Consider the following 15566-nt stretch of genomic DNA (forward strand, 5'->3'; position numbering starts at 1 on the left):
CCATGGAATACTAGCATAAAATCTGAAGATATTGATCAAAGCCAATGGAGGTGTGTAGGAAAATTTCTTCCCCTACTGTAATTCAGAGCAAGATTTTTTTACCCCCACCATGCTGGCTGAGAGATTCTGGAAGTTGTAGCCTCCAAAAAGGACATCTTCCGTGTTCTGGTTAAGCAGCATGATTAGCACTGGTGTAGATATTTATATTTAGTCAAAGCCATGGTATTCCCTGTAGTAACCTACGGATGTGAGAGCTGGACCTTAGGGAAGGCTGAGTGAAGGAAGATCGATGCTTTTGAGCTGTGGTGTTGGAGGAAAGTTCTGAGAGTGCCTTGGACTGCGAGAAGATCCAACCAGTCCATCCTCCAGGAAATAAAGCCCGACTGCTGACTGGAGGGAAGGAGACTAGAGACAAAGTTGAAGTACTTTGGCCACATCATGAGGAGACAGCAAAGCCTAGAGAAGACAATTATACTGGGGAAAGTGGAAGGCAAAAGGAAGAGGGGCCAACCAAGGGCAAGATGGATGGATGGCATCCTTGAAGTGACTGGACTGACCTTGAAGGAGCTGGGGGTGGTGACGGCCAACAGGAAGCTCTGGCGTGGGCTGGTCCATGAGGTCACGAAGAGTCGGAGACGACTGAACGAATGAACAACAACAGATATTTATTTATTTACCATATTTATATACCAACCCTCTCAGCCTGAAGGCGACTTGAAGCAGTTTACAGTCAGCAGTCAATGCCCCCCCAAACAACATAAATCCATATTTGGATTAATGTTTAACTCATTACAAGAAAAAGAATGGGAAGATGCACCAGACTCACCACAATTTTGCCCAGGTTGTATTAGTAAAACAACAGGCTGCACCTGTGCTTTCCCCAGCCTGTCACAACTGCAGAACCACCACTTAGAATAATTTGCAAAGTGCTTATTAATCTCTTTTGTTATGTTAATATAAGGTGGAAGTCAACACAAATATTAATTGCAGATCCATTTAGCAGATTTGCATTGAAACAAGTAGTCTTCCACCTTTCATCTTTTTCTCCCAATATCTATTTTTTAATTAACCCAACAAGAAAGGCAATTTGCAGGAAATGTTTTCAATTTTTGCTCCCAGTGATAATCAGTTGCTCATTATCTTTAATTACACTGGCATTATATTTCCTCCCCTCGGTTATTTTCTTCCCTCCCCATGAAACCGGCTCATACATGACAGAGGCATCTCTAGGAGGAAACATCAGAGCTGGAGACAAATGGTGTACTCAGATATTCATCCTGCTACTCCAGGACTAGCCACTAAACACACAACACAATACATGAAAGAAAAGAAACATCTACTTTTGGAAGGAGAAGGGGATGCTTAACCTTGTCTCTACCTGCCGTGTTTTCTCTATAAACTACCCCCCTTAGCATCTATCATTCTTTGCAGCTTTCAAACTACCATATTTCTTCAATTCTAAGATGCCATTACAGTTGAGTCCCGCTTATCCAACATAAATGGGCCGGCAGAACGTTGGATAAGCGAACATGTTGGATAATAAGGAAGGATTAAGAAAATGCCTATTAAATCTCAAATTACATTATGATTTTACAAATTATGCACCAAAACATTATGTTGAATAACACATTGACAGAAAAACCAGTTCAATACACATTAGTGTTATGTAGTAATTACTGTATTTACGAATTTAGCACCAAAACATCGTAATGTATTGAAACAGCTGTGGATCCAGGCAGGAGGCAGACTGTGTTGGATAATACAGAACGTTGGATGAGTGAAGATTGGATAAGCGAGACTCTACTGCAATTGTGAGATGCACAATAATTTCAGCATCAGCAGCACCAACAAAATTCATAATGCACACCCCATTATTACAGATGTTTACATGGTGGAAACGTGTGTCTTAGAATTGAAGAAACATATTTTGTATTTGGTCCCAGAGCATAGATTTTAAACTCTAAATGTGGAGAGGAAGCTGTTTAGTATAATTTGTTGATGGCTTATACATGTGCAAGCCTTCCTATAAGTTGTGCATGTGGAAATACAATTCTGGGACCAGTATGCATGCAAGGGCACATGCAGAAGCAGACATGCATATGATTACACCTGCGTGTTAGATTATGCATTCCTCTGATGATGATGATGATGATGATGGTGGTGATGATGATTTATTTATTTATTGTCATGTCAGGAGCAACTCGAGAAACTGCAAGTCGCTTCTGGTATGAGAGAATTGGCTGTCTGCAAGGATGTTGCCCAGGGGACACTTGGATGATTTGATGTTTTTATCATCCTTGTGGGAGGCTTCTCACATGTCGCCGCATGAGGAGCTGGAGCTAATAGAGGGAGCTCATCCACCTCTCCCTGGATTTGAACCTGCGACCTGTTGGTCTTCAGTCCTGCCGGCACAGGGGTTTAACCCACTGCACCACCGGGGGCTCCTGGTGATGATGATGATGATGATGATTTTTGACTCCTCTTGCTTAGCCTGAAATACCCATTTAATACATTTCCAAATCATACGTCAACACTTTTGTAAATCTCATTGATTTAATGGGTCTAATATTTGGGGCTGATAATTTGTTTTCAGTCCAGTATACAATACCAGCAAGAACAACGGAAACTGGTATCCTGTACTGTAGGATTTTGCAGCTCAGATTTCAGCCATGCTCTATATTCATTAAGAATGTTGTTATTCTATGCCTTCAAGTTTTTTCTGGCTCGCAGGTGGTCTTATCACAAAGCTTTCTAGGGCTGAGAGTATATGACTCAGAGCCCTTCTACATAGCCATATAACCCAGAATATCAAGGCAGAAAATCTCACAATATCTGCTTTCAACTGTTTTGTCTGAGTCCACTGCTTTGGCACCCTTTCCTTTCCCTTGTCAAATGGCAGAAAGGGTGATAATGAGCAGCAATGGCAAAAGGGGAGGAAAGTATGGGTAACTCCATAGGAGCTACCAAAAACACCTTTTGGTCTTCTCCTCCACTTTGGAGGAAAGTGGGTGGGGCCTGCTGTGCGTTGTGTGATGGCACATGACAGACCCGATCTGTGCCGTGACTAAAATTGGCAAAACATGGCAAAGATGCCCTGTGTGAAAAGATCCCATGTCCAACACTCAAACCACCACACCACACTGGTATATCACTATTGAATTTGTATTCTGAATGCTGATTCAGAGATGGAGGGAAGAACCCAACACATTTCAGAATTATGTTCTAAAAACACATTTAAACATTCTACTGTTCCAGAACCACAAAAAACACATAACTTTGCATTTAGAAGATTCAATATTTCATCCCCTTTGGTTGAAAGAATGCTTAAAACAAGGGCTGAAAATAAAACACCTGTGTTCAATACTTGGAAGATGTGGAAGCTCAATAGCAGTGTGCTATCTGAAGCAATTCAATTTTTGATTTGTTCTTAAAACATTCCAAAATATATATAGAAGAGCCTTGAAGGGATGCAATTGGTTTGGAGATATTCCCAATCCACTGTCTGTTTACAGAGAGAAGCGCAGAAATAGAAGGAACAATAGCAGGAAGGAAACTATCAACAAAAAGGAAAAGACACCCTTTGAAAAAAATGGAACAATTATTTGTGTTCTTCTATCAACAGGATGTCCTTTCACTAAAGTCTTGTTGCTTTACTCTTTGCTTTTGGAAAGATATGTCCCATTCTAATCAAATGTTTTGACCAAAAGCTAGAAAGTTGCTTTTCAAAAACCTAATTATTTATAGTTATGCTGCTCAAATGCTAAGTAATTCTTTACATTATGTGTTGCTGTATGGCCATGTTCCAGAAGTATTCTCTCCTAATGTTTCACTTGCATCTATGGCAGGCATCCTCAGAGGTTGTGAGGTCTGTTAGAAACTAGGAAAATGGGGTTTATATATGCTAAGCCATTAAATGCTAATCAAGGTGGCCAATTGAAACATTCACACCTACCTTCAACAGACAAAAGTTCTTTCTCCCACCCTGGATATTCCACAGATATAGAAACCCCATTTTCCTAGTTTGCAACAGACCTCACAACTTCTGAGGATGCCTGCCATAGATGCAGGTGAAACATCAGGAGAGAATACTTCAGGAACAGGGCCATACAACCCAAAAAACTTACAGCAACCCAGTGATTCTGGCCATAAAATCCTTTGACAATATTTACATTATAATTACAACTGAAAGTAATTCTTTCTTGTTCTGCATAAGTAATCAAAATAGCTACTTTTAGTTACTTATAAAATATTCTATTAGAATTTATTTAGTGGTGTGACACACAAAATAAGCCAGCATTTGAACTGGATCACATTCTTGTAACTGTAATAAAAAGTTATAAATACAATCACATCTTCATAGTCATGGAACCCATATCCACAATTTCACTTAACTGTGCCTCTCTAGGAATTTGCTAGGTCTTCAGAGTGATTCCTCCAGATGTTATGGCCATTGAGAATAAAGCCTCTGATTTTGCCTTCCGCCTGTTATGTGTCTTATTTGGTCCTTTGGAAATTTGGCACTCAGGGCCCTGAACCTGCAGTTTTAGCAGAGTTTAGATAACATAACAATGGCAATTAAAGTGGTTCTAAACGGCATTCTTTCAACAATGCAGATGTATCCATAGACCAGTTTTGTATTCAGAAATTCCAAACCAGACCTGATGCAATGGATGCAGAGCTTGGAATTTGAGCTTTTGGGGATGACAACTCCCAGAATTCTCTGGTTAGCTTTTCTGGTTACAATTCCCATTCACTTCTTGGAGTTGTCATACCTCTAAGCAATATGTGGTGGCTTGAAGTTTTGGCAAGCATAGCGCTCTGTTTCTCAAACAATCCCTGCTGAGTCTGAGTTCTGCGACAGAACTGTATCCTAGGTTGTCAAATCTTCCAAGGATGTGACAGCTAGTCTTGTTGGCTTCTTCAGCTCCTCTCGTTTCTCTCAGCTGAACGAAGGCAGAGGCAGGAGACAGACTCTGTACATAATACAGCATAATGGGAATGGACTGCTTGGTGCCAATGGGAGAATGCAGAAGATAATTAAGAGATACAGCGGGTGTCCTAGAAGCGTTGGCGTGTTGTTAAAGAGATGGTAGCCACTTTGCAACAGTCTGGCTTGATTAATCATGCTCCCTTGACCTTCTTCCCTATTGTGAGGTTTTACAGTTGCATTCAATTAATTGTATTGAACACACATGGATCCACAGTGGAAAATGGACCTTACATTCATTTAACCAAGAGAGTTTTCCTGAGGATTAGGGTATTGTTCAATTAAAAACTGGGCCATTTAAAGGACACGTTTTTAATGGTTTTTATTGTGTCTTTAATATACATCATATTGAGATGGGAAAATGTGGTTGGGGTGGGGGTGGGGGCTAGCGTTAAATTGAAGAGAAAAAAGAAAAAGAAAAAAATAAAGACACACACACTCTCTCTCTCTCTCTATATATATATGGAAATTTGGAAGTTTAGGGTGAGGTATGCAGTAGAAAGTTTAGTTTTTTTTCATTGTGGATTTTTTCTTTCCATCGATTTCCCTCTCTCATCTGCTCCTTTTTTCTTCTTTTAATTGCTATGTAGAGTATTTTTATGCTAATTATTTTGCTTTTATTATCAACCACATCTTTTCTTGTCTCATATAGTTACATAATGGTGATCAATCCATATTTTTCCTTCCTCGTCCCTTTGAATGCTTGGATAATAATTGAGTTAATGTATCCATACTCATAATATCTATTAGTTTAGATATCCATTCTTCTGAAGTAGGGGTTTCTTTGGTTCTCTATTTCCTCACATACACTATTCTAGCTGTGGTTGTCAAGTAGCAGAATAGTCTATCTCTATTTTTGTCTATCTCTATATCTAACATTCATAGAAGGAAGTATTCGGGTTTTAATTCCAAGTTCATGTCGAGTATTTTCTGTGTTTTCTTCTCGTATATCCCTCCAATATTTTTTAGCGTGTCTACAATTCCACCACATGTGGTGGAATGTTCCTGCTTGTTCTCTGCATTTCCAGCACTTCTCATGCATCTTAGGTTGGTATTTAGCTAATTTCTGTGGTGTGATGTACCATTGGTACATCATTTTATACCAGTTTTCCTTAAGATCAGAGGCATACATATATTTTAACTTTCGGTTCCAGATCTTTAGAGGCCATGTTAAAAAGTCTACAGTTCTGGACTCCATTTGTATTTTGCAGGGTTTTTAGTTGCCCTAAAACAACTAGTTATATCCCCCTCTGTTTTTTTTTAAATGTCTCTCTTAATTATTATGCAGCATACCACATTTGGTGGTGCAGTGGGTTAAACTCCTGAACTGCTGAACTTGCTGATCAAATGGTTGGTGGCTCAAATCCAGGGAGCAGGGTGAACTCCTGCTGTTAGCCCCAGGTTCTGCCAACCTAGTAGTTCAAAAACATGCAAATGTGAATAGATCAATAGGTACCATCTTGACAGGAAGGTAATGGTACTTCATGCAGTCATGCTGGCCACATGACCTTGGAGGCGTCTATGCTCAACGCCAGCTCTTGGGCTTAGAAATGAAGATGAGCACCACCCCACAGAGTCGGACATGTCTAATGTCAGGGGAAACTTTTACCTTTATCTTTTTAACAGACCAAAGAATTACAGTCAGCTCTCCACATTCCTCGGCATTAGGGATACAGGATTCCTGCTATGGTGAGAGAAAAAACACACACAAATACATAGATTGTACCTCTGTAGGAAATACTGGGTCTTCCAGCAAGACTCCATGGTTGAATTCCACTGGAAGCTAACCATAGACCAGCACTAGAGGACATACAGATTCCTAGAAGTGTTCTCTAGAAATCTCTTGGTCCTCCAATATGGCCTGAGGAAGCTAACCAGGCCATATTCTTGAATGAACATTTTAATTAAGTTAGTAAAAAAGTAATAACCATAAATGTGGAGGATTGGATGTATTTCATTCCATTTCTTGTTATTTGGTAAGCAAACAGTTAACTTGCCAAATGCCCTTTTAAAAAGATTGTACTTGTCATTTTGAACTCTCCATCATTTTGAACTCTCCATCTCTCCAGAAAATGTTATATTTGTTATTGTTTTAACATTAAAAGTTACTTTTTAATATGATAATCAAAATGGCATTTAAAGGGGTCCTACACCCCCCCCCCCCCACACACACACACATTTTCCTTTTTCTGAATATAAACTGCTTCAAAATAAAAGAACAAAAACAGGCAGTCTTCATTGTGGTCGAGAGTTTTCATTGTCTCCTGGGTACCATATATAACTGTTCTAATTCTCCCATGTTAGGAATTCAGCCGGATATTAATCCACAAAAAAGAAGAGTTGTGTTCTTCCTGTCATTGAATCATGTTTTTATGTCTCCGGCTTGAGCCCGTAATTTATGGCTGCTCCCTCTCTCATCTTTTTATTATTGAATGGAAACCTTCAGTCAGTCATCTTCAATTAGCCTCTGAAGCACTTGCTGCCCATATCCAATGTTAGGTCTTAAGGCCGCTGCAAGCATAACATTGCCTTTCCTTAATTCCTCCAGGGAATCCCCTGCTTTTGAGCCCTTCGTCGGTTAACCTTGCAGAGCTGAACTGTCTAGTTGAGGTTATTGATTATTCTCCTGCTGTGCCCTCCCCATGCCTTTACTCAGGTTGATTTACAGAAATTTGGACAAAAATGAGTGGAAAACCCTTATATGACTCCTTCCCCTATTTAATTTGCCAAATGGTGGAAAGCATTGTCAGCTACAATAGTGTTGTTCCTTTTTTCCCTAGGAGTGCATCTACACTGCAAAATTAATGCAGCTTGACACCATTTTAACTGCCACTGCTTAATGATATGGAGTTACAGGAGTTGTAGTTTTACAAAGTCTCTAATCTGGTCTACCAAAGAGTGCTGTAGTATTGAGCAATGGCGGTGCCACACTGCATTGATTCTACAACGTAGCTGTACTCTAGGAAAGACAAGACCAGATTACGGTGGTTTGGGGATCATTTCCCAAAATATGTGGCGCATGTATGAGCTATTCGAGTATAGGGATTCTCAAACTTTTTCAACTGCAAAGTCCTTTTTAAATCAAAATTTTCTCATGGAGCCCTAAGAAACTTTAATATATTATATTATACATTATATGCATATATACCAGGCATAGACTGGGTCAGTGGCAGTGCAGAAAGAAAGAAAGAAAACAATATTCAAAATGAAGAACAATTTTAAGTAAAATAAACTTAACAGTATTTCAGTGGAAGACCCCAGGGGTCATCTAGTCCAACTCCCCTCTGCCATGCAGGAAAAACACAATCAAAGCATCCCCAACAGATTACCACCCAGCCTTTGTTGTTGTTGTTGTTGTTGATATAGTAGATACCCCAGATGCCATCCAGTCCACCCCACTTCTGCCATGCAGGAAAAATGCAATCAAAGCACTCCCTGAGTGGTGGGAGGGAAAGAGGGTTTTGTAAGCAAAGTGGGAGGGGGGGGGAGGATGCGAGGTGAGAAAAAAAGTCTGGGCAGCGAGGGAGGTGGGGGAGCAAGGTTCTGTTTCCTGGGAGAATACTGCTGCTGCGGCTGCTGTTTTTTCTAGCAGCTCAAAACTTTAATTTCCCTGCATTTATTATTATTATAACAACAACACAACAACAACAACTTTATTTTTATTCCCCGCCTCCATCTTCCCAAAGGGACTCAGGGCGGCTTACAAAGGGACAAGACCAGAGAGCACAGAGTTAAAACGTAATGCAATAAAATAAAAACAAAACAAAACCAAATAGAAACATATCACAATAAAACATAACACCTTGAAAACAGTACCAAGAGAGCAATAAAAGTGCTGAGAGCTCTGAGTTTGTGCAAAATTCCTAGACAGAGCTAAGGGAAAGTGCAAAATTCAGCGGCAAGGATAGGAGAGTAATGTCCTTCTCAGGAGGAAAAAACTGCAGTGGCGGGAAGCAGCATGGTGCTGTGGAGCCCCTCACTATCACCTACGGAGCCCCAAGGGCTCTGCAGAGCACAGTTTGAGAACCCTTGTTCTAATAGATTGTCACAGAAAATGCCCTGTTCCTTATGTATTGCACAAAGAGGTATTCTTGCCCAGTCAGTGAAAACACCTTTGGATCTCCAGTATAAGTACACAGTGGCCAACATCCAACAAAATCTCTGTGTGCTACTTCCATGAGAAAAGCACCTGTGGGAAAGTTATTCATAACAGAGGACCCTTCCACTTCCAGTTCCAGTCCTGCCTCTTTTCTCCCTTTCCTCCCTCCTCCTCCTTGTCTTGCATTTTCACTTATTGGGAATGGAGAGAGAGTTGGGGAGCACTCCTTTAATTGAAGGGAAACTGCTGGAGGAAAAGAGGAGCGTCGCATAAGAGTATCATATAAGACAGAATGTTGGATAAGCGAAGGTCGGATAAGCGAGACTCTACTGTATAAGGCTGTGTGAGAAGGTCCTTAGTCTGGTACTGTCTGCACACCCTCTTGCTTCACAGGAGCATGCAATCCCATCACCATTAGATTTTATTTTGAATAGAAGCATAGCATGGTAATTGCTTAAACATTTGTTCATTTGTATAAATGGATGTGGGAAGCCAGCTCCACATTTCTGTCTGAAACTCAATTTCTCACTCAGCATAGAAATAGACAGAATGTGGAGCAGTTATACAAAACAACACCCCAAAAACCCCAACCGGTAATAACTGGGGTTTCTGGGAATTGTAGTACATAACCCATAACTGTTCCAATAGAGTAGAATGAAATGGAAATGTCGGAATAGAAGCTAACACGGCTAAAAATGAAATCAGTTTTCTCTTTGAGGAATTGCCTGTGTGAATGCTTTGTTTTGGTGGATAATGTAAATTCCACATCAGAGAGAGCAATGATCTGCCAATTAAAGATATCCCAGCATCTCTCAACTGATCTGTTTGTTCTTTGGCAAAGGCCAAAACCACTTCTAAGCCTGAGATCTGACTTTATTTGCAGCATATCAACCCACTTAGTTTGCGTGAAATATTTTATTTGTGATGCAACCATATGACTGCAGAGATAGAACTGTTCCTCGATTTGGCTAGCATTCCTCTTGTTTCTGTCTTTGAATTGGCAGCATTAAAATCCTGCCAATTGTTATCATCCTTTAAAAAAAGATAATCTCCCCTTAAGCAAAGGACATCAGAGGAATGGATGCAAACTCGTTCTCTTCTCATTCTTAAGCAATGAGTTTGGCTGTGAAAAGCAGAACTGATATGTGCTTTTTCTTCGCAGCATATCAAATGCTCCAATTTTTCAGTCAACAACACTGCAGTGAACTCTCCTTTCTGCATCTGGTGGCAGATTGGTTATGCTTCCAGATTCCTAAGCCAATGGCTCAGGGAAAAAAATACTGTAGAGGCATGATCCCCTTATCATAGCCTCTGAGCAACCTTCATTTTATTTTGATGCACAGGGAACTCCATTCAGTAACTCAATTTATTGTCATCTATAGCCATTCTGGTTTATAGAAGGATTTGCTGCTAGATGTTCTGTGGGCTACTGTTAGTATTTTTAGAGTGGTCGTCTATATACAAGTCTAACTTCTGTGTTGAAACTGAACAATGAAGAAAACTGGTAGGTGGAGAATCAGGTCATTTGAAACATGGCACTGGAAGGAAGTTCTACAAATACTATACCATGGATTGCCAAAATGACCAATAAAGGAGCCCTAGGACAAATCATTCTTGAACAGTGGGTTGCTGTGAGTTTTCTGGGCTGTATGGCTATGTTCCAGAAACATTCTTTCCTGACGTTTCACCCACATCTATGGCAGGCATCCTCAAAGCTTGTGAGGTTTATTGGAAACAAGGGAAGTGAGGTTTATATATCTGTGAAATGTCCAGGGTGGGCAAAAGAACTACTGTCTGTTTGAGGCAAGTGTGAATTTTACAATTGGCCATCTCGATTAGCATTGAATTGCCTTGCAGCTTCAAAGCCTGGCTGATTCCTGTCTGGGGGAATCCTTTGTTAGGAAGTGCTAACTAGTCCTGATGGTTTCTTGTTTGCTTTTCCTCTATTTTCTGAGTGTTACTCTTTATTTACTGTCCTGATTTTAGAGTTTTTAAATACTAGTAGCCAGAGTTTGTTCATTTCCATGGTTTCTTCCTTTCTGTTGAAGATGTCCACATGCTTGTGCATTTCAATGGCTTCTCTGTGTAGTCTGACATGATAATTGTTAGAGCGGTCCAGCATTTCTGCGTTATCAGATAATATGCTGTGTCCAGGTTGGGTCATCAGGTGCTCTGCTATGGCTGACTTCTCAGGTTGAATAAGTGTGCAGTTTGTGTTTGGTGGTCCCAATGTAGACTTGTCCACAGCTGCATGGTATGCAATAGACTCCTGCAGAGGTGATAGAAGCCCCTTTTCCTTTGCTGAATATGGCATTGGTTGGATTTTCTTAGTGTGTCTGTAGATAGTGTGTAGGTTGTGTTTCTTCATCAGCTTCCCTGTGTGGTCTGTGCTTCACTTGATGTACAGTATGATAAGAACACTTTTCCTCTGGATGGATCTTTGTCTTTACTCTCGTGGTTTGTTCTTGTTGCTCTCCTGATGGCTGTCGTGGAGTATCCATTGGCCTGTAGAGCTCATATTAAGTGGTTCAATTCACCTTGGAGGAGGCAGGGTTCGCAGATTCTTTTTGCACTGCCTGCCAGGTCTTTAATTGTGCTTCTTTTTTGACTTGGGTGATGGTTATTTATTTATTTATTTCGCATATTTGTATCCTGTCTTTCTCACCCCCAGAGGGGGACTCAGGGCAGCTTCATAGCAGGCATTCATTCAATGCCAACAACAGTAATAAATAATAATAGCAATTAAAGCAGTTCATTAATGCACTAAAATACTAAAACATTGTTTAAAATCGCACAGGTTTGAAATCATTGTCCAGGTCAGTCCATTGTCATTCACACAAATTGGGTCTCATTCTAGATTGCTGCCTCGACTGTTCAAATGCTTGGTCCCATAACCAGGTTTTGAGTTTCTTTCTAAAGGACAAGAGAGAAGAAGCCAATCCGATGTCACTGAGGAGAGAGTTCCACAGGCAAGGCACCACCACTGAGAAGGCCCTGTCTCTCGTCTCCACCAGTCGTGTTTTGTGAGGATGGTGGGACCGAGAGCAAGGCCTCCCTCGCCGATCTTAGACAATGGTTCATAGCAGGAGATACGTTAGGACAGGTAAGCTGGGCCAGAACTGTTTGAATTGTTGGAGTTTTTATGTAGGTATCCGTGTGTAGAGTTTTTATCTAGGTATCTATCTGTGTGTGTAGGTTTTCTGTAAACTGTGTGATCCAATTGTTGATTGGGTTTGTGGATGACTAGGACATATAGAAATGGCAGTTTTCCTTCATTTACTTTTTCTGTGGCGAATTGGATGTTTAGGTGGATGCTGTTGAGGTGGCCCAGGAACTTGTTTAGTTCTTCCCCAGGGCTTAACAATCTGTAGAAGTCAAATTGATCAAACTAAGGATATTGTACAAAAGTTTGCTCCAGGCTCTGTCAGACCATTATATGCTAATCAAGGTGGTCAGTTGAAACATTCAAACCTAGCTCCAGCAGACAAGAGTCCTTTGTGCCACCCTGGTCATTCCACAGATATATAAACACTTTTTCCTAGTTCCAACAGACCTCACTACCTCTGAGGATGCTTGCCATAGATGCAGGCGAAACATCAGGAGAGAATGCCTCTAGACCAGGGGTCCTCAGACTTTTAAAACAGAGGGCCAGGTCACAGTCCCTCAAACTGTTGGAGGGCCAGATTATAATTGGGAAAAAATGAATACTGCACATATCTTATTTGTAGTGCAAAAAACACTTTAAATAACACAATAATTAAAATGAAGAATAATTTTAAGAAATGTAAACTTAGTATTTCAATAGGAAGTATGGGCCTGCTTTTGGTTGATGAGATAAGATTGTTGTTGTTTCCAAGTTAGGTTGGATGAGGTAAGATTGTTGTTGTCATTTCTGACTTAGGTTGACCCTGAGCAAGGGCCGGGTAAATGACCTTGGAGGGCTGTATCCGGCCCCCGGGCCTTAGTTTGAGGACCCCTGCTCTAGACCATGGCCATATAGCCCGAAAAAACCTACAACAACCCAGTGATTGCGGCCATGAAAGCCTTCGACAATATATTTAATTTTAGTTTGTTAAGTTATAATTCGTATTTATATGTTGGGTTGTATAAATTTTGTTAGTATGAATGTATTGTTGTTGTATTCAGCCATTGAATGTCTGCCTTTTATGTTTGGAATCCGCCCTGAGTCCCTTTGGGGAGATAAAAGAGGAATATAAATAAAGTTTTTAAAAAACCAAGAAAAAATGTGAGCTTTTAATCCTTGTACAACTATTTCAACCTTTTGATTTATTTGACAGCCAACTAGTCAGTAATTTAATATGATATCCCAAACCAAAAGGTATAATCAGACATTCTTGAATTACCTGGATTAGTAATTGACCTGTTTGACCTGACAGAGAGGTCAGGACTGGAACCTTTTCTCCCCCATCAGGGCATTTGATGGGCAAATTGGAAGGTAGTCTGATGGTTTGGCTAGGTGATGAGTGACAGGTAATCAGGGAGGCATTTGCATTTCGACCCTAATTGCAGGGAGCAACTCTCTTCAGCCTGATCAGGATAAAGATGCATGCATTTGATGGCTCCTACATGTCTCCGACATTCTCTGCCTTAATCTTGTACCTGATAGAGACTCAGCTTGTGTCTTCTGGAACAAAATGGATTCTTGAGCGAGGGTGACGGAATATTGCAAATGAAATAAACAATACATATGAATGGATAACAAACACATTTTAAGTTCTGCTGTATCATCCATTCCCTGCTCTGTTTAGGTATAGTGGGCCCACAGTATCTGCTGGAGTTTGGCTCTAGGACTTCTGTGGATACCAAATTATGGATGTTCAAGTGCCATTACAGCAGTGTCTCGCTTATCTAACATAAATGGGCCAGCAGAATGTTGGATAAATGGAAAATGTTGGATAATAAGGAAAGATTAAGGAAAAGTCTAGGTAAAGGCAAAGGTTTTTCCCTAACCCTAAGTCCAGTCATGTGTATCTCTGGGGATTGGTACTCATCTCCATTCCTCAGCCGAAGAGCTGGCATTGTCTGTAGACACCTCCAAGATCATTTGGCTGGCATGACTGCATGGAGCACCGTTACCTTCCCGCCGGAGCAGTACCTATTGATCTACTCACATTTGCATGTTTTCAAACTGCTAGCTTGGCAGAAGCTGGGGCTAACAGCGGGAGCTCACACTGCTCCCCGGATTTGACCCTGTGATTTTTCGATTAGTAAGATCAGCAGCTCAGTGGATTTACCCACTGCGCCACCGAGGGCTCCTAAGCAAAGCATATTAAACATCAAATTACGTTATGATTTTACAAATTAAGCACCAAAACATCATGTTTTACAACAAATCTTAATTGTAAACCTTTTTTATATTGGCAGAAAGGCAGTACACAAAATGCAATGAAGAAATAAATATCTTTGTTATTAACTCCTGTTAAATCGAGACTCACAGCAACTCCATAAATGAGATCCCTAGTCAAACTATCATCAATGGCCCTGCTTAAGTCTTGTGGCAGTGTCTTCCTTGATTTAAATTACACACCCTCCCAATTTTTGAATATCCAATGCTTTCAATTTCACAATTGTTGAAAAGGTCAGATAGAAATGAGAGGGGTAAATTACAGATATGTGGGTATCATCTGTGTAGTCAGACCATACATGCTCCAGCCACCAACCCACCCTGCCTAAGGATACAGAACTGTAGAAACTAATTATGTTAAGACTGACATGGGATTTTTGCTGTGGAATTTGCCATATTCATGGCTCCAATGAGAATGTTGGGGAAAGATTAGACCTAGCTTGTGTCCCTCCATGACCAAGGAGTTGGGATGAATTACTTTTGCTCAACCTCCATTTATCTTCTCCGACAGAGGGCACTCAGAGTGATTGCTTTCGTTAATCAAGTTGGGCTTGATGATTAACTGTGTAATTTTCGATTTGATTGAAGCAAGCACTCCATCGCCATAGAAGCCACTATCTTACCCAATCATATTCACCACAGGCATTAAATGAATTTTGCCCTCTTACTAATATATGCAAGTTCATCTGAATATTTTTCTTCTTCCTTGCTTGCTTCTTCATCTTCCTCAGGCCAAAGAGAGAGAAAGATATTTGAAAATCACAAAATTGAGATGGTATTCCAAGCTATACAGGAGAAAAAAGTAATTAAAACCATCCCTAGGCTATTGTATTATAAGCACTTGGAAAGAAGAGATGTTCCTTAAAGATCAACTTAATCTTGGAAGTCCTATAATTATTACAAACACACCATTATAGTTTAAGTTTTTTGTAAACTAGAGACTGGGCTTAGGATTGTGTTTGTTTGTTTGTTTGTTTTTCGCAGAATCTTCTAGCCAGCATTGTTACTAACTCACACACTCACACACATACTGGTGCCGTTTTGCCAGCAAGCGTGACGAAATTTTAGGCGCGGTGACGTTTCCCCATCACACGGGAGAAGTGTCGTGCAACCGG

Source organism: Anolis sagrei, chromosome 1 (genome assembly GCF_037176765.1).
Source record: "Anolis sagrei isolate rAnoSag1 chromosome 1, rAnoSag1.mat, whole genome shotgun sequence".
Classification (NCBI taxonomy): domain Eukaryota; kingdom Metazoa; phylum Chordata; class Lepidosauria; order Squamata; family Dactyloidae; genus Anolis; species Anolis sagrei.